This window comes from Carcharodon carcharias, chromosome 2 (genome assembly GCF_017639515.1).
Source record: "Carcharodon carcharias isolate sCarCar2 chromosome 2, sCarCar2.pri, whole genome shotgun sequence".
Classification (NCBI taxonomy): domain Eukaryota; kingdom Metazoa; phylum Chordata; class Chondrichthyes; order Lamniformes; family Lamnidae; genus Carcharodon; species Carcharodon carcharias.
In genome coordinates, this window is record NC_054468.1 from 121,487,483 (window position 1) to 121,514,648 (window position 27,166).

A 27,166-nucleotide genomic window follows, 5' to 3' on the forward strand; every position below is an offset into this window, starting at 1 on the left:
CTGCTGCTTTTGCTGGTGCTGCTCTGGCTGTTACTGCTGCTGCTGTTGCTGCTGCTGTTGCCGCTGTTGATGGCGCTGCTCATCCTGTTGCTGCTGTGGCTGCTGCTGCTGCTGCCAATGCTGCTGTTGCTGCTGCTGGTGATGCTGTAGTTGCTGCTGCTGCTGTTATTGCTGCAAGTACTGCTGTTGCTGTTGCTGCTGCTATTGCTGATGCTGCTGTTGCTGCTACTGCTGCTGTCCCTATTGTTGTTCGTGCTGCTGCTTTTGGTGCTGCTGCTGCCAGCTGCTGCAGCTGCTGCTGCTGTTGGTACTGCTGCTGCAGTTGCTGCTGCTGTTGCTGTTGCTGGTGCTTTGGCTGCTGCTACATTTGCTGCGGGTGTTGGTGCTGCTGCTGGTGCTTTGGCTGCTGTTGCTCCTGCTGTTGCTGTAGCTATTGCTGCTACTGATCCTGTTGCTGCTACTGGTGGTGGTGCTGCTGCTGGTGCTGCTCTGGCTGTTGCTGCTGGTGTTGCTGCTGTTGCTGCTGCTGGTGATGCTGTAGTTGCTGCTGCTGCTGTTATTGCTGTTGGTACTGCTGTTGCTGTTACTGCTGCTATTGCTGATGCTGCTGTTGCTGCTACTGCTGCAGTCCCTATTGTTGTTCGTGCTGCTGCTGTTGGTGCTGCTGCTGCTAGCTGCTGCAGCTGCTGGTGCTGTTGGTACTGCTGCGGCTGTTGCTGCTGCTGTTTCTGTTGCTGGGGCTTTGGCTGCTGCTACTGTTGTTGCCGGTGTTGGTGCTGCTGCTGGTGCAGCTGCTGCTGTTGCTCCTGCTGTTGTTTCTCCTGCTTCTGCTGTAGCTATTGTTGCTACTGATCCTGTTGCTGCTACTGATCTTGATACTGCTTCTGCTGGTAGTGTTGGTGCTGCTGAGGCTGCTGCTTTTGCTGGTGCTGCTCTGGCTGTTACTGCTGCTGCTGTTGCTGCTGCTGTTGCCGCTGTTGATGGCGCTGCTCATCCTGTTGCTGCTGTTGCTGCTGCTGCTGCTGCCATTGCTGCTGTTGCTGCTGCTGGTGATGCTGTAGTTGCTGCTGCTGCTGTTATTGCTGCTGGTACTGCTGTTGCTGTTGCTGCTGCTATTGCTGATGCTGCTGTTGCTGCTACTGCTGCCGTCCCTATTGTTGTTCGTGCTGCTGCTTTTGGTGCTGCTGCTGCCAGCTGCTGCAGCTGCTGCTGCTGTTGGTACTGCTGCTGCAGTTGCTGCTGCTGTTGCTGTTGCTGGTGCTTTGGCTGCTGCTACATTTGCTGCGGGTGTTGGTGCTGCTGCTGGTGCTTTGGCTGCTGTTGCTCCTGCTGTTGCTGTAGCTATTGCTGCTACTGATCCTGTTGCTGCTACTGGTGGTGGTGCTGCTGCTGGTGCTGCTCTTGCTGTTGCTGCTGGTGTTGCTGCTGTTGCTGCTGCTGGTGATGCTGTAGTTGCTGCTGCTGCTGTTATTGCTGTTGGTACTGCTGTTGCTGTTACTGCTGCTATTGCTGATGCTGCTGTTGCTGCTACTGCTGCAGTCCCTATTGTTGTTCGTGCTGCTGCTGTTGGTGCTGCTGCTGCTAGCTGCTGTAGCTGCTGGTGCTGTTGGTACTGCTGCTGCTGTTGCTGCTGCTGTTTCTGTTGCTGGGGCTTTGGCTGCTGCTACTGTTGTTGCCGGTGTTGGTGCTGCTGCTGGTGCAGCTGCTGCTGTTGCTCCTGCTGTTGCTGTAGCTATTGCTGCTACTGATCCTTTTGCTGCTACTGGTGGTGGTGCTGCTGCTGGTGCTGCTCTTGCTGTTGCTGCTGGTTTTGCTGCTGTTGCAGCTCATGTTGTTACTGCTGTTGCTGCTCCTGCTGCTGTTCCTGTTGCTGTTGGTGCTGCTGCCTTTGGTGCTGCTGTTGGTCGTTGCCTCAGCTGCTGCTGCTGTTGGTACTGCAGCTGCTGTTGCGTCCAGTGCTGGTGGCTGCTGCTGATGCAGCTGCTGTTGTTGCTCCTGCTGTTGCTGTAGCTATTGCTGCTACTGATCCTGTTGCTGCTACTGGTCATGGTGCTGCTGCTGGTACTGCTCTTGCTGTTGCTGCTGGTGTTGCTCCTGTTGCTGCAGATGTAGTTGCTGCTGTTGCTGGTACTGGTGCTGCTGCTCATGCTGTTGCCTCTGCTGTTGCTGGTGCTAGTGCTGCTGATGTTGCTGCTGGTCCTGGTACTGCTGATACTGATGCTGCTGCTGTTGCTGCAAATGATACGGCTGATGCTGCTGCTGCTGCTGCTGATGCTGGTGCTTTGCCTGCTGCTGCTGCTGCTGTTGCTGCTGGAGTTGGTGATCCTGCTGCTGCTGTTGCTGCTGCTGTTGCTGCAGCTATTGCTGCTACTGATGCTATTGCTGCTAATGGAGGTGCTGCTGCTGCTGGTGCTGCTGATGCTGGTGCTGCTGCTGTTGCTGCAACTGATACTGCTGCTTGTGCTGTTGCTGTTGCAGTTGCAGCTGGTGATGCTGGTGTTCCTGCTGGTGCTGTTGCTGTTGTTGCTGGTGTTGGTACTGCTGCTGTTGGTGGTGTTGATGCTGCTGTGGCTGCTGCTTTTGCTGGTGCTGCTCTGGCTGATACTGCTGCTGCTGTTGCTGCTGCTGTTGTCGCTGTTGATGGCGCTGCACTTTCTGTTGCTGGTGTTGCTGCTGCTGTTGCTGGTACTGCTGCTGTTGCTGCTGCTGCTGCTGCCATTGCTGATGTTGCTGCTGCTGGTGATGCTGTAGTTGCTGCTGCTGCGGTTATTGCTGCTGGTACTGCTGTTGCTGTTGCTGCTGCTATTACTGATGCTGCTGTTGCTGCTACTTCTGTTGTCCCTATTGTTGTTCGTGCTGCTGCTTTTGATGCTGCTGCTGCCAGCTGCTGCAGCTGCTGCTGCTGTTGGTGCTGCTGCTGCTGTTGCTGTTGCTGGTGCTTTGCCTGCTGCTACTGTTGCTGCCGGTGTTGGTGCTGCTGCTGGTGCTTTGGCTGCTGTGGCTCCTGCTGCTGCTGTAGCTATTTCTGCTACTGATCCTGTTGCTGCTGCTGGTGGTGGTGCTGCTGCTGGTGCTGCTACTGATCCTGTTCCTGCTACTGGTTATGGTGCTTCTGCTGGTGCTGCTCTTCCTGTTGCTGCTGGTGTTGCTGAAGTTGCTGCTGCTGGTGATGCTGTAGTTGCTGCTGCTGCTGTTATTGCTGCTGGTACTGCTGTTGCTGATGCTGCTGCTATTGCTGATGCTGCTGTTCCTGTTGTTGTTGGTGCTGCTGCTGTTGGTGCTGCTGCTTCTAGTTGCTGCAGCTGCTGGTGCTGTTGGTACTGCTGCTGCTGCTGCTGCTGCTGGTGCTTTGGCTGCTGCTACTGTTGCTGCCAGTCCTGGAGCTTCTGCTGCTGGTGGCTGCTGCTGGTGCAGCTGCTGTTGTTGCTCCTGCTGTTGCTGTAGCTATTGTTGCTACTGATCCTGTTGCTGCAACTGGTCGTGGTGCTGCTGCTGGTGCTGCTGTTGCTGTAACTGCTGGTGATGCTGCTGTTGCTGCAGATGTAGTTGCTGCTGTTGCTGGTACTGGTGCTGCTGCTTATGCTGTTGCTACTGCGGTTGCTGGTGCTAGTGCTGCTGATGTTGCTGCTGGTTCTGGTGCTGCTGATACTGTTGCTGCTGCTGTTGCTGCAACTGATACGGCTGCTGCTGCTGCTGTTGTTGCTGTAGCTGGTGCTTTGGCTGCTGCTGCTGCTGTTGCTGCTGGTGTTGGTGCTCCTGCTGCTGCTGTTGCTGCTGCTGTTGCTGGAGCTATTGCTGCTACTGATGCTATTGCTGCTACTGGTGGTGCTGCTGCTGCTGGTGCTACTGCTGCTGGTGCTGCTGCTGTTGCTGCAACTGATACTGCTGCTGGTGCTGTTGCTGTTGCTGTTGCAGCTGGTGATGCTGGTGTTCCTGCTGGTGCTGTTGCTGTTGTTGCTGGTGTTGGTGCTGCTGCTGCTGGTGGTGTTGGTGCTGCTGTGGCTGCTGCTTTTGCTGGTGCTGCTCTGGCTCTTACTGCTGCTGCTGCTGTTGCCACTGTTGATGGCGCTGCTCTTCCTGTTGCTGGTGTTGCTGCTGCTGTTGCTGGTACTGCTGCTGCTGCTGGTGTTGCTGCTGTTGCTGCTGCTGGTAATGCTGTAGTTGCTGCTGCTGCTGTTATTGCTGCTGGTACTGCTGTTGCTGTTGCTAGTGCTATTGCTGATGCTGCTGTTGCTGCTACTGCTGCTGTCCCTATTGTTGTTCGTGCTGCTGCTTTTGGTGCTGCTGCTGCCAGCTGCTGCAGCTGCTGCTGCTGTTGGTACTGCTGCTGCTGTGGCGGCTGCTGTTGCTGTTGCTGGTGCTTTGCCTGCTGCTACTGTTGCTGCTGGTGTTGGTGCTGCTGCTGGTGCTTTGGCTGCTGTTGCTCCTGCTGTTGCTGTAGCTATTGCTGCTACTGATCCTGTTGCTGCTACTGGTGCTGGTGCTGCTGCTGGTGCTGCTCTTCCTGTTGTTGCTGGTGTTGCTGCTGTTGTTGCTCCTGCTGTTGCCGTAGCTATTGTTGCTACTGATCCTGTTGCTGCTACTGGTCGTGTTGCTGCTGCTGGTGCTGCTCTTGCTGTTGCTGCTGGTGTTGCTCCTGTTGCTGCAGATGTAGTTGCTGCTGTTGCTGGTACTGGTGCTGCTGCTTATGCTGTTGCTGCTGCTGTTGCTGGTGCTAGTGCTGCTGATGTTGCTGCTGGTTCTGGTGCTGCTGATACTGGTGCTGCTGCTGTTGCTGCAACTGATACGGCTGCTGCTGCTGCTGTTGTTGCTGTAGCTGGTGCTTTGGCTGCTGCTGCTGCTGTTGCTGCTGGTGTTGGTGATCCTGCTGCTGCTGTTGCTGCTGCTGTTGCTGCAGCTATTGCTGCTACTGATGCTATTGCTGCTACTGGTGGTGCTGCTGCTGCTGGTGCTGCTGATGCTGGTGCTGCTGCTGTTGCTGCGACTGATACTGCTGCTGGTGCTGTTGCTGTTGCTGTTGCAGCTGGTGATGCTGGTGTTGCTGCTGGTGCTGTTGCTGTTGTTGCTGGTGTTGGTACTGCTGCTGTTGGTGGTGTTGGTGCTGCTGTGGCTGCTGCTTTTGCTGGTCCTGCTCTGGCTGTTACTGCTGCTGCTGTTGCTGCTGCTGTTGCTGCTGTTGATGGCGCTGCTCTTCCTGTTGCTGCTGTTGCTGCTGCTGATGCTGCCATTGCTGCTGTTGCTGCTGCTGGCGATGCTGTAGTTGCTGCTGCTGCTGTTATTGCTGCTGCTACTGCTGTTGCTGTTGCTGCTGCTATTGCTGATGCTGCTGTTGCTGCTACTGCTGCTGTCCCTACTGCTGTTCGTTCTGCTGCTTTTGGTGCTGCTGCTGCCAGCTGCTGCAGCTGCTGCTGCTGTTGGTACTGCTGCTGCAGTTGCTGCTGCTGTTGCTGTTGCTGGTGCTTTGGCTGCTGCTACATTTGCTGCGGGTGTTGGTGCTGCTGCGGGTGCTTTGGCAGCTGTTGCTCCTGCTGTTGCTGTAGCTATTGCTGCTACTGATCCTGTTGCTGCTACTGGTGGTGGTGCTGCTGCTGGTGCTGCTCTTGCTGTTGCTGCTGGTGTTGCTGCTGTTGCTGCTGCTGGTGATGCTGTAGTTTCTGCTGCTGCTGTTATTGCTGTTGGTACTGCTGTTGCTGTTGCTGCTGCTATTGCTGATTCTGCTGTTGCTGCTACTGCTGCTGTCCCTATTGTTGTTCGTGTTGCTGCTGTTGGTGCTGATGCTGCTAGCTGCTGTAGCTGCTGGTGCTGTTGGTACTGCTGCTGCTGATGCTACTGCTGTTTCTGTTGCTGGTGCTTTGGCTGCTGCTACTGTTGCTGCCGGTGTTGGTGCTGCTGCTGGTGCAGCTGCTGTTGTTTCTCCTGCTGTTGCTGTAGCTATTGTTGCTACTGATCCTGTTGCTCTTACTGATCTTGATACTGCTGCTGCTGGTGGTGTTGGTGCTGCTGTGGCTGCTGCTTTTGCTGGTGCTGCTCTGGCTCTTACTGCTGCTGCTGTTGCTGCTGCTGTTGCCGCTGTTGATGGCGCTGCTCATCCTGTTGCTGCTGTGGCTGCTGCTGCTGCTGCCATTGCTGCTGTTGCTGCTGCTGGTGATGCTGTAGTTGCTGCTGCTGCTGTTATTGCTGCTGCTACTGCTGTTGCTGTTGCTGCTGCTATTGCTGATGCTGCTGTTGCTGCTACTGCTGGGGTACCTATTGTTGTTCGTGCTGCTGCTTTTGGTGCTGCTGCTGCCAGCTGCTGCAGCTGCTGCTGCTGTTGGTACTGCTGCTGCAGTTGCTGCTGCTGTTGCTGTTGCTGGTGCTTTGGCTGCTGCTACATTTTTTGCGGGTGTTGGTGCTGTTGCTGGTGCTTTGGCTGCTGTTGCTGCATCTGTTGCTGCAACTGATACGGCTGCTGCTGCTGCTGTTGTTGCTGTAGCTGGTGCTTTGGCTGCTGCTGCTGCTGTTGCTGCTGGTGTTGGTGCTCCTGCTGCTGCTGTTGCTGCAGCTATTCCTGCTACTGATGCTATTGCTGCTACTGGTGGTGCTGCTGTTGCTGGTGCTGCTGCTGCTGGTGCTGCTGCTGTTGCTGCAACTGATACTGCTGCTGGTGCTGTTGCTGTTGCTGTTGCAGCTGGTGATGCTGGTGTTCCTGCTGGTGCTGTTGCTGTTGTTGCTGGTGTTGGTACTGCTGCTGCTGGTGGTGTTGGTGCTGCTGTGGCTGCTGCTTTTGCTGGTGCTGCTCTGGCTGTTACTGCTGCTGCTGCTGTTGCCACTGTTGATGGCGCTGCTCTTCCTGTTGCTGGTGTTGCTGCTGCTGTTGCTGGTACTGCTGCTGCTGCTGGTGTTGCTGCTGTTGCTGCTGCTGGTGATGTTGTTGTTGCTGCTGCTGCTGTTATTGCTGCTGGTACTGCTGTTGCTGTTGCTAGTGCTATTGCTGATGCTGCTGTTGCTGCTACTGCTGCTCTCCCTATTGTTGTTTTTGCTGCTGCTTTTGGTGCTGCTGCTGACAGCTGCTGCAGCTGCTGCTGCTGTTGGTACTGCTGCTGCTGTTGCTGCTGCTGTTGCTGTTGCTGGTGCTTTGCCTGCTGCTACTGTTGCTGCTGGTGTTGGTGCTGCTGCTGGTGCTTTGACTGCTGTTGCTCCTGCTGTTGCTGTAGCTATTGCTGCTACTGATCCTGTTGCTGCTACTGGTGCTGGTGCTGCTGCTGGTGCTGCTCTTCCTGTTGTTGCTGGTGTTGCTGCTGTTGTTGCTCCTGCTGTTGCTGTAGCTATTGTTGCTACTGATCCTGTTGCTGCTACTGGTCGTGGTGCTGCTGCTGGTGCTGCTCTTACTGTTGCTGCTGGTGTTGCTCCTGTTGCTGCAGATGTATTTGCTGCTGTTGCTGGTACTGGTGCTGCTGCTTATGCTGTTGCTGCTGCTGTTGCTGGTGCTAGTGCTGCTGATGTTGCTGCTGGTTCTGGTGCTGCTGATACTGGTGCTGCTGCTGTTGCTGCAACTGATACGGCTGCTGCTGCTGCTGTTGTTGCTGTAGCTGGTGCTTTGGCTGCTGCTGCTGCTGTTGCTGCTGGTGTTGGTGATCCTGCTGCTGCTGTTGCTGCTGCTGTTGCTGCAGCTATTGCTGCTACTGATGCTATTGCTGCTACTGGTGGTGCTGCTGCTGCTGGTGCTGATGATGCTGGTGCTGCTGCTGTTGCTGCAAATGATACTGCTGCTGGTGCTGTTGCTGTTGCTGTTGCAGCTGGTGATGCTGGTGTTGCTGCTGGTGCTGTTGCTGTTGTTGCTGGTGTTGGTACTGCTGCTGCTGGTGGTGTTGGTGCTGCTGTGGCTGCTGCTTTTGCTGGTGCTGCTCTGGCTATTACTGCTGCTGCTGTTGCTGCTGTTGATGGCGCTGCTCTTCCTGTTGCTGCTGTTGCTGCTGCTGATGCTGCCATTGCTGCTGTTGCTGCTGCTGGTGATGCTGTATTTGCTGCTGCTGCTGTTATTGCTGCTGCTACTGCTGTTGCTGTTGCTGCTGCTATTGCTGATGCTACTGTTGCTGATGCTGCTGTTGCTGCTACTGCTGCTGTCCCTATTGTTGTTCGTGCTGCTGCTTTTGGTGCTGCTGCTGCCAGCTGCTGCAGCTGCTGCTGCTGTTGGTACTGCTGCTGCTGTTGCTGCTGCTGTTGCTGTTGCTGGTGCTTTGGCTGCTGCTGCTGCTGCTGTTGCTGCTGGTGTTGGTGCTCGTGCTGCTGCTGTTGTTGCTGCTGTTGCTGCAGCTATTGCTGCTACTGATGCTATTGCTGCTACTGGAGGTGTTGCTGCTGCTGGTGCTGCTGATGCTGTTGCTGCTGCTGTTGCTGCAACTGATACTGCTGCTGGTGCTGTTGCTGTTGCAGCAGGTGATGCTGGTGTTCCTGCTGGTGCTGTTGCTGTTGTTGCTGGTTTTGCTACTGCTGCTGCTGGTGGTGTTGGTGCTGCTCTGGCTGCTGCTTTTGCTGGTGCTGCTCTGGCTGTTACTGCTGCTGCTGTTGTCGCTGTTGATGGCGCTGCACTTCCTGTTGCTGGTGTTGCTGCTGCTGTTGCTGGTACTGCTGCTGTTGCTGCTGCTGCTGCTGCCATTGCTGATGTTGCTGCTGCTGGTGATGCTGTAGTTGCTGCTGCTGCTGTTATTGCTGCTGGTACTGCTGTTGCTGTTGCTGCTGCTATTGCTGATGCTGCTGTTGCTGCTACTGCTGCCGTCCCTATTGTTGTTCGTGTTGCTGCTTTTGGTGCTGCTGCTGCCAGCTGCTGCAGCTGCTGCTGCTGTTGGTACTGCTGCTGCAGTTGCTGCTGCTGTTGCTGTTGCTGGTGCTTTGGCTGCTGCTACATTTGCTGCGGGTGTTGGTGCTGCTGCTGGTGCTTTGGCTGCTGTTGCTCCTGCTGTTGCTGTAGCTATTGCTGCTACTGATCCTGTTGCTGCTACTGGTGGTGGTGCTGCTGCTGGTGCTGCTCTTGCTGTTGCTGCTGGTGTTGCTGCTGTTGCTGCTGCTGGTGATGCTGTAGTTGCTGCTGCTGCTGTTATTGCTGTTGGTACTGCTGTTGCTGTTACTGCTGCTATTGCTGATGCTGCTGTTGCTGCTACTGCTGCAGTCCCTATTGTTGTTCGTGCTGCTGCTGTTGGTGCTGCTGCTGCTAGCTGCTGTAGCTGCTGGTGCTGTTGGTACTGCTGCTGCTGTTGCTGCTGCTGTTTCTGTTGCTGGGGCTTTGGCTGCTGCTACTGTTGTTGCCGGTGTTGGTGCTGCTGCTGGTGCAGCTGCTGCTGTTGCTCCTGCTGTTGCTGTAGCTATTGCTGCTACTGATCCTTTTGCTGCTACTGGTGGTGGTGCTGCTGCTGGTGCTGCTCTTGCTGTTGCTACTGGTTTTGCTGCTGTTGCAGCTCATGTTGTTACTGCTGTTGCTGCTCCTGCTGCTGTTCCTGTTGCTGTTGGTGCTGCTGCCTTTGGTGCTGCTGTTGGTCGTTGCCTCAGCTGCTGCTGCTGTTGGTACTGCAGCTGCTGTTGCGTCCAGTGCTGGTGGCTGCTGCTGATGCAGCTGCTGTTGTTGCTCCTGCTGTTGCTGTAGCTATTGCTGCTACTGATCCTGTTGCTGCTACTGGTCATGGTGCTGCTGCTGGTACTGCTCTTGCTGTTGCTGCTGGTGTTGCTCCTGTTGCTGCAGATGTAGTTGCTGCTGTTGCTGGTACTGGTGCTGCTGCTCATGCTGTTGCCTCTGCTGTTGCTGGTGCTAGTGCTGCTGATGTTGCTGCTGGTCCTGGTACTGCTGATACTGATGCTGCTGCTGTTGCTGCAAATGATACGGCTGATGCTGATGCTGCTGCTGCTGCTGATGCTGGTGCTTTGCCTGCTGCTGCTGCTGCTGTTGCTGCTGGAGTTGGTGATCCTGCTGCTGCTGTTGCTGCTGCTGTTGCTGCAGCTATTGCTGCTACTGATGCTATTGCTGCTAAAGGAGGTGCTGCTGCTGCTGGTGCTGCTGATGCTGGTGCTGCTGCTGTTGCTGCAACTGATACTGCTGCTTGTGCTGTTGCTGTTGCTGTTGCAGCTGGTGATGCTGGTGTTCCTGCTGGTGCTGTTGCTGTTGTTGCTGGTGTTGGTGCTGCTGCTGTTGGTGGTGTTGATGCTGCTGTGGCTGCTGCTTTTGCTGGTGCTGCTCTGGCTGATACTGCTGCTGCTGTTGCTGCTGCTGTTGTCGCTGTTGATGGCGCTGCACTTTCTGTTGCTGGTGTTGCTGCTGCTGTTGCTGGTACTGCTGCTGTTGCTGCTGCTGCTGCTGCCATTGCTGATGTTGCTGCTGCTGGTGATGCTGTAGTTGCTGCTGCTGCGGTTATTGCTGCTGGTACTGCTGTTGCTGTTGCTGCTGCTATTACTGATGCTGCTGTTGCTGCTACTTCTGTTGTCCCTATTGTTGTTCGTGCTGCTGCTTTTGATGCTGCTGCTGCCAGCTGCTGCAGCTGCTGCTGCTGTTGGTGCTGCTGCTGCTGTTGCTGTTGCTGGTGCTTTGCCTGCTGCTACTGTTGCTGCCGGTGTTGGTGCTGCTGCTGGTGCTTTGGCTGCTGTGGCTCCTGCTGCTGCTGTAGCTATTTCTGCTACTGATCCTGTTGCTGCTGCTGGTGGTGGTGCTGCTGCTGGTGCTGCTACTGATCCTGTTCCTGCTACTGGTTATGGTGCTTCTGCTGGTGCTGCTCTTCCTGTTGCTGCTGGTGTTGCTGAAGTTGCTGCTGCTGGTGATGCTGTAGTTGCTGCTGCTGCTGTTATTGCTGCTGGTACTGCTGTTGCTGATGCTGCTGCTATTGCTGATGCTGCTGTTCCTGTTGTTGTTGGTGCTGCTGCTGTTGGTGCTGCTGCTTCTAGTTGCTGCAGCTGCTGGTGCTGTTGGTACTGCTGCTGCTGCTGCTGCTGCTGGTGCTTTGGCTGCTGCTACTGTTGCTGCCAGTCCTGGAGCTTCTGCTGCTGGTGGCTGCTGCTGGTGCAGCTGCTGTTGTTGCTCCTGCTGTTGCTGTAGCTATTGTTGCTACTGATCCTGTTGCTGCAACTGGTCGTGGTGCTGCTGCTGGTGCTGCTGTTGCTGTAACTGCTGGTGATGCTGCTGTTGCTGCAGATGTAGTTGCTGCTGTTGCTGGTACTGGTGCTGCTGCTTATGCTGTTGCTACTGCGGTTGCTGGTGCTAGTGCTGCTGATGTTGCTGCTGGTTCTGGTGCTGCTGATACTGTTGCTGCTGCTGTTGCTGCAACTGATACGGCTGCTGCTGCTGCTGTTGTTGCTGTAGCTGGTGCTTTGGCTGCTGCTGCTGCTGTTGCTGCTGGTGTTGGTGCTCCTGCTGCTGCTGTTGCTGCTGCTGTTGCTGGAGCTATTGCTGCTACTGATGCTATTGCTGCTACTGGTGGTGCTGCTGCTGCTGGTGCTACTGCTGCTGGTGCTGCTGCTGTTGCTGCAACTGATACTGCTGCTGGTGCTGTTGCTGTTGCTGTTGCAGCTGTTGATGCTGGTGTTCCTGCTGGTGCTGTTGCTGTTGTTGCTGGTGTTGGTACTGCTGCTGCTGGTGGTGTTGGTGCTGCTGTGGCTGCTGCTTTTGCTGGTGCTGCTCTGGCTCTTACTGCTGCTGCTGCTGTTGCCACTTTTGATGGCGCTGCTCTTCCTGTTGCTGGTGTTGCTGCTGCTGTTGCTGGTACTGCTGCTGCTGCTGGTGTTGCTGCTGTTGCTGCTGCTGGTAATGCTGTAGTTGCTGCTGCTGCTGTTATTGCTGCTGGTACTGCTGTTGCTGTTGCTACTGCTATTGCTGATGCTGCTGTTGCTGCTACTGCTGCTGTCCCTATTGTTGTTCGTGCTGCTGCTTTTGGTGCTGCTGCTGACAGCTGCTGCAGCTGCTGCTGCTGTTGGTACTGCTGCTGCTGTGGCGGCTGCTGTTGCTGTTGCTGGTGCTTTGCCTGCTGCTACTGTTGCTGCTGGTGTTGGTGCTGCTGCTGGTGCTTTGGCTGCTGTTGCTCCTGCTGTTGCTGTAGCTATTGCTGCTACTGATCCTGTTGCTGCTACTGGTGCTGGTGCTGCTGCTGGTGCTGCTCTTCCTGTTGTTGCTGGTGTTGCTGCTGTTGTTGCTCCTGCTGTTGCCGTAGCTATTGTTGCTACTGATCCTGTTGCTGCTACTGGTCGTTTTGCTGCTGCTGGTGCTGCTCTTGCTGTTGCTGCTGGTGTTGCTCCTGTTGCTGCAGATGTAGTTGCTGCTGTTGCTGGTACTGGTGCTGCTGCTTATGCTGTTGCTGCTGCTGTTGCTGGTGCTAGTGCTGCTGATGTTGCTGCTGGTTCTGGTGCTGCTGATACTGGTGCTGCTGCTGTTGCTGCAACTGATACGGCTGCTGCTGCTGCTGTTGTTGCTGTAGCTGGTGCTTTGGCTGCTGCTGCTGCTGTTGCTGCTGGTGTTGGTGATCCTGCTGCTGCTGTTGCTGCTGCTGTTGCTGCAGCTATTGCTGCTACTGATGCTATTGCTGCTACTGGTGGTGCTGCTGCTGCTGGTGCTGCTGATGCTGGTGCTGCTGCTGTTGCTGCGACTGATACTGCTGCTGGTGCTGTTGCTGTTGCTGTTGCAGCTGGTGATGCTGGTGTTGCTGCTGGTGCTGTTGCTGTTGTTGCTGGTGTTGGTACTGCTGCTGTTGGTGGTGTTGGTGCTGCTGTGGCTGCTGCTTTTGCTGGTCCTGCTCTGGCTGTTACTGCTGCTGCTGTTGCTGCTGCTGTTGCTGCTGTTGATGGCGCTGCTCTTCCTGTTGCTGCTGTTGCTGCTGCTGATGCTGCCATTGCTGCTGTTGCTGCTGCTGGCGATGCTGTAGTTGCTGCTGCTGCTGTTATTGCTGCTGCTACTGCTGTTGCTGTTGCTGCTGCTATTGCTGATGCTGCTGTTGCTGCTACTGCTGCTGTCCCTACTGCTGTTCGTTCTGCTGCTTTTGGTGCTGCTGCTGCCAGCTGCTGCAGCTGCTGCTGCTGTTGGTACTGCTGCTGCAGTTGCTGCTGCTGTTGCTGTTGCTGGTGCTTTGGCTGCTGCTACATTTGCTGCGGGTGTTGGTGCTGCTGCGGGTGCTTTGGCAGCTGTTGCTCCTGCTGTTGCTGTAGCTATTGCTGCTACTGATCCTGTTGCTGCTACTGGTGGTGGTGCTGCTGCTGGTGCTGCTCTTGCTGTTGCTGCTGGTGTTGCTGCTGTTGCTGCTGCTGGTGATGCTGTAGTTTCTGCTGCTGCTGTTATTGCTGTTGGTACTGCTGTTGCTGTTGCTGCTGCTATTGCTGATTCTGCTGTTGCTGCTACTGCTGCTGTCCCTATTGTTGTTCGTGTTGCTGCTGTTGGTGCTGATGCTGCTAGCTGCTGTAGCTGCTGGTGCTGTTGGTACTGCTGCTGCTGATGCTACTGCTGTTTCTGTTGCTGGTGCTTTGGCTGCTGCTACTGTTGCTGCCGGTGTTGGTGCTGCTGCTGGTGCAGCTGTTGTTGTTTCTCCTGCTGTTGCTGTAGCTATTGTTGCTACTGATCCTGTTGCTCTTACTGATCTTGATACTGCTGCTGCTGGTGGTGTTGGTGCTGCTGTGGCTGCTGCTTTTGCTGGTGCTGCTCTGGCTCTTACTGCTGCTGCTGTTGCTGCTGCTGTTGCCGCTGTTGATGGCGCTGCTCATCCTGTTGCTGCTGTGGCTGCTGCTGCTGCTGCCATTGCTGCTGTTGCTGCTGCTGGTGATGCTGTAGTTGCTGCTGCTGCTGTTATTGCTGCTGCTACTGCTGTTGCTGTTGCTGCTGCTATTGCTGATGCTGCTGTTGCTGCTACTGCTGCTGTACCTATTGTTGTTCGTGCTGCTGCTTTTGGTGCTGCTGCTGCCAGCTGCTGCAGCTGCTGCTGCTGTTGGTACTGCTGCTGCAGTTGCTGCTGCTGTTGCTGTTGCTGGTGCTTTGGCTGCTGCTACATTTTTTGCGGGTGTTGGTGCTGTTGCTGGTGCTTTGGCTGCTGTTGCTGCATCTGTTGCTGCAACTGATACGGCTGCTGCTGCTGCTGTTGTTGCTGTAGCTGGTGCTTTGGCTGCTGCTGCTGCTGTTGCTGCTGGTGTTGGTGCTCCTGCTGCTGCTGTTGCTGCTGCTGTTGCTGCAGCTATTGCTGCTACTGATGCTATTGCTGCTACTGGTGGTGCTGCTGTTGCTGGTGCTGCTGCTGCTGGTGCTGCTGCTGTTGCTGCAACTGATACTGCTGCTGGTGCTGTTGCTGTTGCTGTTGCAGCTGGTGATGCTGGTGTTCCTGCTGGTGCTGTTGCTGTTGTTGCTGGTGTTGGTACTGCTGCTGCTGGTGGTGTTGGTGCTGCTGTGGCTGCTGCTTTTGCTGGTGCTGCTCTGGCTGTTACTGCTGCTGCTGCAGTTGCCACTGTTGATGGCGCTGCTCTTCCTGTTGCTGGTGTTGCTGCTGCTGTTGCTGGTGCTGCTGCTGCTGCTGGTGTTGCTGCTGTTGCTGCTGCTGGTGATGTTGTTGTTGCTGCTGCTGCTGTTATTGCTGCTGGTACTGCTGTTGCTGTTGCTAGTGCTATTGCTGATGCTGCTGTTGCTGCTACTGCTGCTCTCCCTATTGTTGTTTTTGCTGCTGCTTTTGGTGCTGCTGCTGACAGCTGCTGCAGCTGCTGCTGCTGTTGGTACTGCTGCTGCTGTTGCTGCTGCTGTTGCTGTTGCTGGTGCTTTGCCTGCTGCTACTGTTGCTGCTGGTGTTGGTGCTGCTGCTGGTGCTTTGGCTGCTGTTGCTCCTGCTGTTGCTGTAGCTATTGCTGCTACTGATCCTGTTGCTGCTACTCGTGCTGGTGCTGCTGCTGGTGCTGCTCTTCCTGTTGTTGCTGGTGTTGCTGCTGTTGTTGCTCCTGCTTTTGCTGTAGCTATTGTTGCTACTGATCCTGTTGCTGCTACTGGTCGTGGTGCTGCTGCTGGTGCTGCTCTTACTGTTGCTGCTGGTGTTGCTCCTGTTGCTGCAGATGTATTTGCTGCTGTTGCTGGTACTGGTGCTGCTGCTTATGCTGTTGCTGCTGCTGTTGCTGGTGCTAGTGCTGCTGATGTTGCTGCTGGTTCTGGTGCTGCTGATACTGGTGCTGCTGCTGTTGCTGCAACTGATACGGCTGCTGCTGCTGCTGTTGTTGCTGTAGCTGATGCTTTGGCTGCTGCTGCTGCTGTTGCTGCTGGTGTTGGTGCTCCTGCTGCTGCTGTTGCTGCTGCTGTTGCTGCAGCTATTGCTGCTACTGATGCTATTGCTGCTACTGGTGGTGCTGCTGCTGCTGGTGCTGCTGATGCTGGTGCTGCTGCTGTTGCTGCAAATGATACTGCTGCTGGTGCTGTTGCTGTTGCTGTTGCAGCTGGTGATGCTGGTGTTGCTGCTGGTGCTGTTGCTGTTGTTGCTGGTGTTGGTACTGCTGCTGCTGGTGGTGTTGGTGCTGCTGTGGCTGCTGCTTTTGCTGGTCCTGCTCTGGCTATTACTGCTGCTGCTGTTGCTGCTGTTGATGGCGCTGCTCTTCCTGTTGCTGCTGTTGCTGCTGCTGATGCTGCCATTGCTGCTGTTGCTGCTGCTGGTGATGCTGTAGTTGCTGCTGCTGCTGTTATTGCTGCTGCTACTGCTGTTGCTGTTGCTGCTGCTATTGCTGATGCTACTGTTGCTGATGCTGCTGTTGCTGCTACTGCTGCTGTCCCTATTGTTGTTCGTGCTGCTGCTTTTGGTGCTGCTGCTGCCAGCTGCTGCAGCTGCTGGTGCTGTTGGTACTGCTGCTGCTGTTGCTGCTGCTGTTGCTGTTGCTGGTGCTTTGGCTGCTGCTGCTGCTGCTGTTGCTGCTGGTGTTGGTGCTCGTGCTGCTGCTGTTGTTGCTGCTGTTGCTGCAGCTATTGCTGCTACTGATGCTATTGCTGCTACTGGAGGTGTTGCTGCTGCTGGTGCTGCTGATGCTGTTGCTGCTGCTGTTGCTGCAACTGATACTGCTGCTGGTGCTGTTGCTGTTGCAGCAGGTGATGCTGGTGTTCCTGCTGGTGCTGTTGCTGTTGTTGCTGGTTTTGCTACTGCTGCTGCTGGTGGTGTTGGTGCTGCTCTGGCTGCTGCTTTTGCTGGTGCTGCTCTGGCTGTTACTGCTGCTGCTGTTGTCGCTGTAGATGGCGCTGCACTTCCTGTTGCTGGTGTTGCTGCTGCTGTTGCTGGTACTGCTGCTGTTGCTGCTGCTGCTGCTGCCATTGCTGATGTTGCTGCTGCTGGTGATGCTGTAGTTGCTGCTGCTGCTGTTATTGCTGCTGGTACTGCTGTTGCTGTTGCTGCTGCTATTACTGATGCTGCTGTTGATGCTATTTCTGCTGTCCCTATTGTTGTTCGTGCTCCTGCTTTTGGTGCTGCTACTGCCAGCTGCTGCAGCTGCTGCTGCTGTTGGTACTGCTGCTGATGTTGCTGCTGCTGTTGCTACTGCTGCTGCTGCCATTGCTGCTGTTGCTGCTGCTGGTGATGATGTAGTTGCTGCTGCTGCTGTTATTGCTGCTGGTACTGCTGTTGCAGCTCATGTTATTGCTGCTGTTGCTGCTACTGCTGCTGTTCCTGTTGCTGTCAGCGCTGCTGCTTTTGGTGCTGCTGCTGGTCGTTGCTACTGCTGCTGCTGCTTTTGGTACTGCTGCTGCTGTTGTTGCCAGTGCTGGTGCTGCTGCTGCTGTTGGCTGCTGCTGGTGAAGCTGCTGTTGTTGCTCCTGCTGTTGCTGTAGGTATTGCTGCTACTGATACTGTTGCTGCTACTGGTCGTGGAGCTGCTGCTGGTGCTTCTCTTGCTGTTGCTGCTGGTGTTGCTCCTGTTGCTTCAGATGTAGTTTCTGCGGTAGCTGGTACTGGTACTGTTGCTCATGCTGTTGCCTCTGCTGTTGATGGTTCTCGTGCTGCTGATGTCGCTGCTGGTTCTGGTGCTGCTGATACTGTTGCTGTTGCTGTTGCTGCAACTGATATGGCTGCTGCTGTTGCTGTTGCTGGTGCTTTGCCTGCTGCTGCTACTGTTGCTGCTGGTGTTGGTGCTCTTGCTGCTGCTGTTGCTGCTGCTGTTGCTGCAGCTATTGCTGCTACTGATGCTATTGCTGCTACTGGTGGTGCTGCTGCTGCTGCTGGTGCTGCTGATGCTGGTGCTGCTGCTGTTGCTGCAACTGATACTGCTGCTGGTGCTGTTGCTGTTGCTGTTGCAGCTGGTGATGCTGGTGTTCCTGCTGGTGCTGTTGCTGTTGTTGCTGGAGTTGGTACTGCTGCTGCTGGAGGTGTTGGTGCTGCTGTGGCTGCTGCTTTTGCCGGTGCTGCTCTAGCTGTTACTGCTGCTGCGGTTGCTGCTGCTGTTGCCGCTGTTGATGGCGCTGCTCTCCCTGGTGCTGGTGTTGCTGCTGCTGTTGCTGGTACTGCTGCTGTTGCTGCTGCTGCTGCTGCCATTGCTGCTGTTGCTGCTGCTGGCGATGCTGTAGTTGCGGCTGCTGCTGTTATTGCTGCTGGTACTGCTGTTGCTGTTGCTGCTGCTATTCCTGATGCTGCTGTTGCTGCTAATGCTGCTGTTCCTGTTGTTGTTGGTGCTGCTGCTGTTGGTGCTGCTGCTGCTAGCTGCTGCAGCTTCTGCTGCTGTTGGTACTGCTGCTGCTGTTGCTGCTGCTGTTGCTTTTACTGGTGCTTTGGCTGCTGCTACTGTTGCTGCCGATGTTGGTCTTGCTGCTGGTGCTTTGGCTGCTGTTGCTCCTGCTGTTGCTGTAGATATTGCTGCAACTGATCCTGTTGCTGCTACTGGTGGTGGTGCTGCTGCTGGTGCTGCTACTGATCCTGTTGCTGCTACTGGTGGTGGTGCTGCTGCTGGTGTTGCTCTTGCTTTTGCTGCTGGTGTTGCTGCTGTTGCTGCTGCTGGTGATGCTGTAGTTGCTGCTGCTGCTGTTATTGCTGCTGGTACTGCTGTTGCTGTTGCTGCTGCTATTGCTGATGCTGCTGTTGCTGCTACTGCTGCTGTTCCTGTTGTTGTTGGTGCTGGTGCTGTTGGTACTGCTGCTGCTAGATGCTGCAGCTACTGCTGCTGTTGGTACTGCTGCTGCTGTTGCTGCTGCTGTTGCTGCTGCTGGTGCTTTGGCTGCTGCTACTGTTGCTGCCAGTGCTGGTGCTGCTGCTGCTGTTGGCTGCTGCTGGTGAAGCTGCTGTTGTTTCTCCTGCTGTTGCGGTAGCTATTGTTGCTACTGATCCTGTTTTCTGCTACAAGTCTTGGTACTGCTGCTGCTGGTGGTGTTGGTGCTGCTGTAGCTGCTGCTTTTGCTGGTGCTGCTCTGGCTGTTAGTGCTGCTGCTGTTGCTGCTGCTGTTGCCGCTTTTGATGGCGCTGCTCTTCCTGTTGCTGCTGTTGCTGCTGCTGCTGCTGCCATTGCTGCTGTTGCTGCTGTTGGTGATGCTGTAGTTGCTGCTGCTGCTGTTATTGCTGCTGGTACTGCTGTTGCTGTTGCTGCTGCTATTGCTGATGCTGCTGTTGCTGCTACTGCTGCTGTCCCTAAAGTTGTTCGTGCTGCTGCTTTTGGTGCTGCTGCTGCCAGCTGCTGCAGCTGCTGCTGCTGTTGGTACTGCTGCTGCTGTTGCTGCTGCTGTTGCTGTTGCTGGTGCTTTGGCTGCTGCTACATTTGCTGCGGGTGTTGGTGCTGCTGCTGGTGCTTTGTCTGCTGTTGCTCCTGCTGTTGCTGTAGCTATTGCTGCTACTGATCCTGTTGCTGCTACTGGTGCTGGTGCTGCTGCTGGTGCTGCTCTTCCTGTTGTTGCTGGTGTTGCTGCTGTTGTTGCTCCTGCTGTTGCTGTAGCTATTGTTGCTACTGATCCTGTTGCTGCTACTGGTCGTGGTGCTGCTGCTGGTGCTGCTCTTACTGTTGCTGCTGGTGTTGCTCCTGTTGCTGCAGATGTATTTGCTGCTGTTGCTGGTACTGGTGCTGCTGCTTATGCTGTTGCTGCTGCTGTTGCTGGTGCTAGTGCTGCTGATGTTGCTGCTGGTTCTGGTGCTGCTGATACTGGTGCTGCTGCTGTTGCTGCAACTGATACGGCTGCTGCTGCTGCTGTTGTTGCTGTAGCTGATGCTTTGGCTGCTGCTGCTGCTGTTGCTGCTGGTGTTGGTGCTCCTGCTGCTGCTGTTGCTGCTGCTGTTGCTGCAGCTATTGCTGCTACTGATGCTATTGCTGCTACTGGTGGTGCTGCTGCTGCTGGTGCTGCTGATGCTGGTGCTGCTGCTGTTGCTGCAAATGATACTGCTGCTGGTGCTGTTGCTGTTGCTGTTGCAGCTGGTGATGCTGGTGTTGCTGCTGGTGCTGTTGCTGTTGTTGCTGGTGTTGGTACTGCTGCTGCTGGTGGTGTTGGTGCTGCTGTGGCTGCTGCTTTTGCTGGTCCTGCTCTGGCTATTACTGCTGCTGCTGTTGCTGCTGTTGATGGCGCTGCTCTTCCTGTTGCTGCTGTTGCTGCTGCTGATGCTGCCATTGCTGCTGTTGCTGCTGCTGGTGATGCTGTAGTTGCTGCTGCTGCTGTTATTGCTGCTGCTACTGCTGTTGCTGTTGCTGCTGCTATTGCTGATGCTACTGTTGCTGATGCTGCTGTTGCTGCTACTGCTGCTGTCCCTATTGTTGTTCGTGCTGCTGCTTTTGGTGCTGCTGCTGCCAGCTGCTGCAGCTGCTGGTGCTGTTGGTACTGCTGCTGCTGTTGCTGCTGCTGTTGCTGTTGCTGGTGCTTTGGCTGCTGCTGCTGCTGCTGTTGCTGCTGGTGTTGGTGCTCGTGCTGCTGCTGTTGTTGCTGCTGTTGCTGCAGCTATTGCTGCTACTGATGCTATTGCTGCTACTGGAGGTGTTGCTGCTGCTGGTGCTGCTGATGCTGTTGCTGCTGCTGTTGCTGCAACTGATACTGCTGCTGGTGCTGTTGCTGTTGCAGCAGGTGATGCTGGTGTTCCTGCTGGTGCTGTTGCTGTTGTTGCTGGTTTTGCTACTGCTGCTGCTGGTGGTGTTGGTGCTGCTCTGGCTGCTGCTTTTGCTGGTGCTGCTCTGGCTGTTACTGCTGCTGCTGTTGTCGCTGTAGATGGCGCTGCACTTCCTGTTGCTGGTGTTGCTGCTGCTGTTGCTGGTACTGCTGCTGTTGCTGCTGCTGCTGCTGCCATTGCTGATGTTGCTGCTGCTGGTGATGCTGTAGTTGCTGCTGCTGCTGTTATTGCTGCTGGTACTGCTGTTGCTGTTGCTGCTGCTATTACTGATGCTGCTGTTGATGCTATTTCTGCTGTCCCTATTGTTGTTCGTGCTCCTGCTTTTGGTGCTGCTACTGCCAGCTGCTGCAGCTGCTGCTGCTGTTGGTACTGCTGCTGATGTTGCTGCTGCTGTTGCTACTGCTGCTGCTGCCATTGCTGCTGTTGCTGCTGCTGGTGATGATGTAGTTGCTGCTGCTGCTGTTATTGCTGCTGGTACTGCTGTTGCAGCTCATGTTATTGCTGCTGTTGCTGCTACTGCTGCTGTTCCTGTTGCTGTCAGCGCTGCTGCTTTTGGTGCTGCTGCTGGTCGTTGCTACTGCTGCTGCTGCTTTTGGTACTGCTGCTGCTGTTGTTGCCAGTGCTGGTGCTGCTGCTGCTGTTGGCTGCTGCTGGTGAAGCTGCTGTTGTTGCTCCTGCTGTTGCTGTAGGTATTGCTGCTACTGATACTGTTGCTGCTACTGGTCGTGGAGCTGCTGCTGGTGCTTCTCTTGCTGTTGCTGCTGGTGTTGCTCCTGTTGCTTCAGATGTAGTTTCTGCGGTAGCTGGTACTGGTACTGTTGCTCATGCTGTTGCCTCTGCTGTTGATGGTTCTCGTGCTGCTGATGTCGCTGCTGGTTCTGGTGCTGCTGATACTGTTGCTGTTGCTGTTGCTGCAACTGATATGGCTGCTGCTGTTGCTGTTGCTGGTGCTTTGCCTGCTGCTGCTACTGTTGCTGCTGGTGTTGGTGCTCTTGCTGCTGCTGTTGCTGCTGCTGTTGCTGCAGCTATTGCTGCTACTGATGCTATTGCTGCTACTGGTGGTGCTGCTGCTGCTGCTGGTGCTGCTGATGCTGGTGCTGCTGCTGTTGCTGCAACTGATACTGCTGCTGGTGCTGTTGCTGTTGCTGTTGCAGCTGGTGATGCTGGTGTTCCTGCTGGTGCTGTTGCTGTTGTTGCTGGAGTTGGTACTGCTGCTGCTGGAGGTGTTGGTGCTGCTGTGGCTGCTGCTTTTGCTGGTGCTGCTCTAGCTGTTACTGCTGCTGCGGTTGCTGCTGCTGTTGCCGCTGTTGATGGCGCTGCTCTCCCTGGTGCTGGTGTTGCTGCTGCTGTTGCTGGTACTGCTGCTGTTGCTGCTGCTGCTGCTGCCATTGCTGCTGTTGCTGCTGCTGGCGATGCTGTAGTTGCGGCTGCTGCTGTTATTGCTGCTGGTACTGCTGTTGCTGTTGCTGCTGCTATTCCTGATGCTGCTGTTGCTGCTAATGCTGCTGTTCCTGTTGTTGTTGGTGCTGCTGCTGTTGGTGCTGCTGCTGCTAGCTGCTGCAGCTTCTGCTGCTGTTGGTACTGCTGCTGCTGTTGCTGCTGCTGTTGCTGTTACTGGTGCTTTGGCTGCTGCTACTGTTGCTGCCGATGTTGGTCTTGCTGCTGGTGCTTTGGCTGCTGTTGCTCCTGCTGTTGCTGTAGATATTGCTGCAACTGATCCTGTTGCTGCTACTGGTGGTGGTGCTGCTGCTGGTGCTGCTACTGATCCTGTTGCTGCTACTGGTGGTGGTGCTGCTGCTGGTGTTGCTCTTGCTTTTGCTGCTGGTGTTGCTGCTGTTGCTGCTGCTGGTGATGCTGTAGTTGCTGCTGCTGCTGTTATTGCTGCTGGTACTGCTGTTGCTGTTGCTGCTGCTATTGCTGATGCTGCTGTTGCTGCTACTGCTGCTGTTCCTGTTGTTGTTGGTGCTGGTGCTGTTGGTACTGCTGCTGCTAGATGCTGCAGCTACTGCTGCTGTTGGTACTGCTGCTGCTGTTGCTGCTGCTGTTGCTGCTGCTGGTGCTTTGGCTGCTGCTACTGTTGCTGCCAGTGCTGGTGCTGCTGCTGCTGTTGGCTGCTGCTGGTGAAGCTGCTGTTGTTTCTCCTGCTGTTGCGGTAGCTATTGTTGCTACTGATCCTGTTTTCTGCTACAAGTCTTGGTACTGCTGCTGCTGGTGGTGTTGGTGCTGCTGTAGCTGCTGCTTTTGCTGGTGCTGCTCTGGCTGTTAGTGCTGCTGCTGTTGCTGCTGCTGTTGCCGCTTTTGATGGCGCTGCTCTTCCTGTTGCTGCTGTTGCTGCTGCTGCTGCTGCCATTGCTGCTGTTGCTGCTGTTGGTGATGCTGTAGTTGCTGCTGCTGCTGTTATTGCTGCTGGTACTGCTGTTGCTGTTGCTGCTGCTATTGCTGATGCTGCTGTTGCTGCTACTGCTGCTGTCCCTAAAGTTGTTCGTGCTGCTGCTTTTGGTGCTGCTGCTGCCAGCTGCTGCAGCTGCTGCTGCTGTTGGTACTGCTGCTGCTGTTGCTGCTGCTGTTGCTGTTGCTGGTGCTTTGGCTGCTGCTACATTTGCTGCGGGTGTTGGTGCTGCTGCTGGTGCTTTGTCTGCTGTTGCTCCTGCTGTTGCTGTAGCTATTGCTGCTACTGATCCTGTTGCTGCTACTGGTGCTGGTGCTGCTGCTGGTGCTGCTCTTCCTGTTGTTGCTGGTGTTGCTGCTGTTGTTGCTCCTGCTGTTGCTGTAGCTATTGTTGCTACTGATCCTGTTGCTGCTACTGGTCGTGGTGCTGCTGCTGGTGCTGCTCTTACTGTTGCTGCTGGTGTTGCTCCTGTTGCTGCAGATGTATTTGCTGCTGTTGCTGGTACTGGTGCTGCTGCTTATGCTGTTGCTGCTGCTGTTGCTGGTGCTAGTGCTGCTGATGTTGCTGCTGGTTCTGGTGCTGCTGATATTGGTGCTGCTGCTGTTGCTGCAACTGATACGGCTGCTGCTGCTGCTGTTGTTGCTGTAGCTGGTGCTTTGGCTGCTGCTGCTGCTGTTGCTGCTGGTGTTGGTGATCCTGCTGCTGCTGTTGCTGCTGCTGTTGCTGCAGCTATTGCTGCTACTGATGCTATTGCTGCTACTGGTGGTGCTGCTGCTGCTGGTGCTGCTGATGCTGGTGCTGCTGCTGTTGCTGCAAATGATACTGCTGCTGGTGCTGTTGCTGTTGCTGTTGCAGCTGGTGATGCTGGTGTTGCTGCTGGTGCTGTTGCTGTTGTTGCTGGTGTTGGTACTGCTGCTGCTGGTGGTGTTGGTGCTGCTGTGGCTGCTGCTTTTGCTGGTCCTGCTCTGGCTATTACTGCTGCTGCTGTTGCTGCTGTTGATGGCGCTGCTCTTCCTGTTGCTGCTGTTGCTGCTGCTGATGCTGCCATTGCTGCTGTTGCTGCTGCTGGTGATGCTGTAGTTGCTGCTGCTGCTGTTATTGCTGCTGCTACTGCTGTTGCTGTTGCTGCTGCTATTGCTGATGCTACTGTTGCTGATGCTGCTGTTGCTGCTACTGCTGCTGTCCCTATTGTTGTTCGTGCTGCTGCTTTTGGTGCTGCTGCTGCCAGCTGCTGCAGCTGCTGCTGCTGTTGGTACTGCTGCTGCTGTTGCTGCTGCTGTTGCTGTTGCTGGTGCTTTGGCTGCTGCTGCTGCTGCTGTTGCTGCTGGTGTTGGTGCTCGTGCTGCTGCTGTTGTTGCTGCTGTTGCTGCAGCTATTGCTGCTACTGATGCTATTGCTGCTACTGGAGGTGTTGCTGCTGCTGGTGCTGCTGATGCTGTTGCTGCTGCTGTTGCTGCAACTGATACTGCTGCTGGTGCTGTTGCTGTTGCAGCAGGTGATGCTGGTGTTCCTGCTGGTGCTGTTGCTGTTGTTGCTGGTTTTGCTACTGCTGCTGCTGGTGGTGTTGGTGCTGCTCTGGCTTCTGCTTTTGCTGGTGCTGCTCTGGCTGTTACTGCTGCTGCTGTTGTCGCTGTAGATGGCGCTGCACTTCCTGTTGCTGGTGTTGCTGCTGCTGTTGCTGGTACTGCTGCTGTTGCTGCTGCTGCTGCCATTGCTGATGTTGCTGCTGCTGGTGATGCTGTAGTTGCTGCTGCTGCTGTTATTGCTGCTGGTACTGCTGTTGCTGTTGCTGCTGCTATTACTGATGCTGCTGTTGATGCTATTTCTGCTGTCCCTATTGTTGTTCGTGCTCCTGCTTTTGGTGCTGCTACTGCCAGCTGCTGCAGCTGCTGCTGCTGTTGGTACTGCTGCTGATGTTGCTGCTGCTGTTGCTACTGCTGCTGCTGCCATTGCTGCTGTTGCTGCTGCTGGTGATGATGTAGTTGCTGCTGCTGCTGTTATTGCTGCTGGTACTGCTGTTGCAGCTCATGTTATTGCTGCTGTTGCTGCTACTGCTGCTGTTCCTGTTGCTGTCAGCGCTGCTGCTTTTGGTGCTGCTGCTGGTCGTTGCTACAGCTGCTGCTGCTTTTGGTACTGCTGCTGCTGTTGTTGCCAGTGCTGGTACTGCTGCTGCTGGTGGCTGCTGCTGGTGAAGCTGCTGTTGTTGCTCCTGCTGTTGCTGTAGGTATTGCTGCTACTGATACTGTTGCTGCTACTGGTCGTGGAGCTGCTGCTGGTGCTTCTCTTGCTGTTGCTGCTGGTGTTGCTCCTGTTGCTTCAGATGTAGTTTCTGCGGTAGCTGGTACTGGTACTGTTGCTCATGCTGTTGCCTCTGCTGTTGATGGTTCTCGTGCTGCTGATGTCGCTGCTGGTTCTGGTGCTGCTGATACTGTTGCTGTTGCTGTTGCTGCAACTGATATGGCTGCTGCTGTTGCTGTTGCTGGTGCTTTGCCTGCTGCTGCTACTGTTGCTGCTGGTGTTGGTGCTCTTGCTGCTGCTGTTGCTGCTGCTGTTGCTGCAGCTATTGCTGCTACTGATGCTATTGCTGCTACTGGTGGTGCTGCTGCTGCTGCTGGTGCTGCTGATGCTGGTGCTGCTGCTGTTGCTGCAACTGATACTGCTGCTGGTGCTGTTGCTGTTGCTGTTGCAGCTGGTGATGCTGGTGTTCCTGCTGGTGCTGTTGCTGTTGTTGCTGGAGTTGGTACTGCTGCTGCTGGAGGTGTTGGTGCTGCTGTGGCTGCTGCTTTTGCTGGTGCTGCTCTAGCTGTTACTGCTGCTGCTGTTGCTGCTGCTGTTGCCGCTGTTGATGGCGCTGCTCTCCCTGGTGCTGGTGTTGCTGCTGCTGTTGCTGGTACTGCTGCTGTTGCTGGTACTGCTGCTGTTGCTGCTGCTGCTGCTGCCATTGCTGCTGTTGCTGCTGCTGGCGATGCTGTAGTTGCGGCTGCTGCTGTTATTGCTGCTGGTACTGCTGTTGCTGTTGCTGCTGCTATTCCTGATGCTGCTGTTGCTGCTAATGCTGCTGTTCCTGTTGTTGTTGGTGCTGCTGCTGTTGGTGCTGCTGCTGCTAGCTGCTGCAGCTTCTGCTGCTGTTGGTACTGCTGCTGCTGTTGCTGCTGCTGTTGCTGTTGCTGGTGCTTTGGCTGCTGCTACTGTTGCTGCCGATGTTGGTCTTGCTGCTGGTGCTTTGGCTGCTGTTGCTCCTGCTGTTGCTGTAGATATTGCTGCAACTGATCCTGTTGCTGCTACTGGTGGTGGTGCTGCTGCTGGTGCTGCTACTGATCCTGTTGCTGCTACTGGTGGTGGTGCTGCTGCTGGTGTTGCTCTTGCTTTTGCTGCTGGTGTTGCTGCTGTTGCTGCTGCTGGTGATGCTGTAGTTGCTGCTGCTGCTGTTATTGCTGCTGGTACTGCTGTTGCTGTTGCTGCTGCTATTGCTGATGCTGCTGTTGCTGCTACTGCTGCTGTTCCTGTTGTTGTTGGTGCTGGTGCTGTTGGTACTGCTGCTGCTAGATGCTGCAGCTACTGCTGCTGTTGGTACTGCTGCTGCTGTTGCTGCTGCTGTTGCTGCTGCTGGTGCTTTGGCTGCTGCTACTGTTGCTGCCAGTGCTGGTGCTGCTGCTGCTGTTGGCTGCTGCTGGTGCAGCTGCTGTTGTTTCTCCTGCTGTTGCGGTAGCTATTGTTGCTACTGATCCTGTTTTCTGCTACAAGTCTTGGTACTGCTGCTGCTGGTGGTGTTGGTGCTGCTGTAGCTGCTGCTTTTGCTGGTGCTGCTCTGGCTGTTAGTGCTGCTGCTGTTGCTGCTGCTGTTGCCGCTTTTGATGGCGCTGCTCTTCCTGTTGCTGCTGTTGCTGCTGCTGCTGCTGCCATTGCTGCTGTTGCTGCTGTTGGTGATGCTGTAGTTGCTGCTGCTGCTGTTATTGCTGCTGGTACTGCTGTTGCTGTTGCTGCTGCTATTGCTGATGCTGCTGTTGCTGCTACTGCTGCTGTCCCTAAAGTTGTTCGTGCTGCTGCTTTTGGTGCTGCTGCTGCCAGCTGCTGCAGCTGCTGCTGCTGTTGGTACTGCTGCTGCTGTTGCTGCTGCTGTTGCTGTTGCTGGTGCTTTGGCTGCTGCTACATTTGCTGCGGGTGTTGGTGCTGCTGCTGGTGCTTTGTCTGCTGTTGCTCCTGCTGTTGCTGTAGCTATTGCTGCTACTGATCCTGTTGCTGCTACTGGTGCTGGTGCTGCTGCTGGTGCTGATCTTGCTGTTGCTTCTGGTCTTGCTGCTGTTGCTGCTGCTGGTGATGCTGTAGTTGCTGCTGCTGCTGTTATTGCTGCTGGTACTGCTGTTGCTGTTGCTGCTGCTATTGCTGATGCTGCTGTTGCTGCTACTGCTGCTGTCCCTATTGTTGTTCGTGCTGCTGCTGTTGGTGCTGCTGCTGCTAGCTGCTGTAGCTACTGGTGCTGTTGGTACTGCTGCTGCTGTTGCTGCTGCTGTTGCTGTTGCTGGTTCTTTGGCTGCTGCTCTTGTTGCTGCCGGTGTTTGTGCTGCTGCTGGTGCTTTGGCTGCTGTTGCTCCTGCGGTTGCTGTAGCTATTGCTGTTACTGATCCTGTTGCTGCTACTGGTGGTGGTGCTGCTGCTGGTGCTGATCTTGCTGTTGCTGCTTGTGATGCTGCTGTTGCTGCTGCTGGTGATGCTGTAGTTGCTGCTGCTGCTGTTATTGCTGCTGCTACAGCTGTTGCTGTTGCTGCTGCTA

The 27,166-nt window shown here is 55.3% G+C and overlaps 1 pseudogene; it reads right to left on the minus strand.

Moving 5' to 3' along the window:
• The window catches only part of LOC121288187, a 30,401-nt pseudogene extending 21,668 nt beyond the window's left edge, over positions 1 to 8,733 (minus strand).
• Positions 8,734 to 27,166: the final 18,433 nt, after the last annotated feature.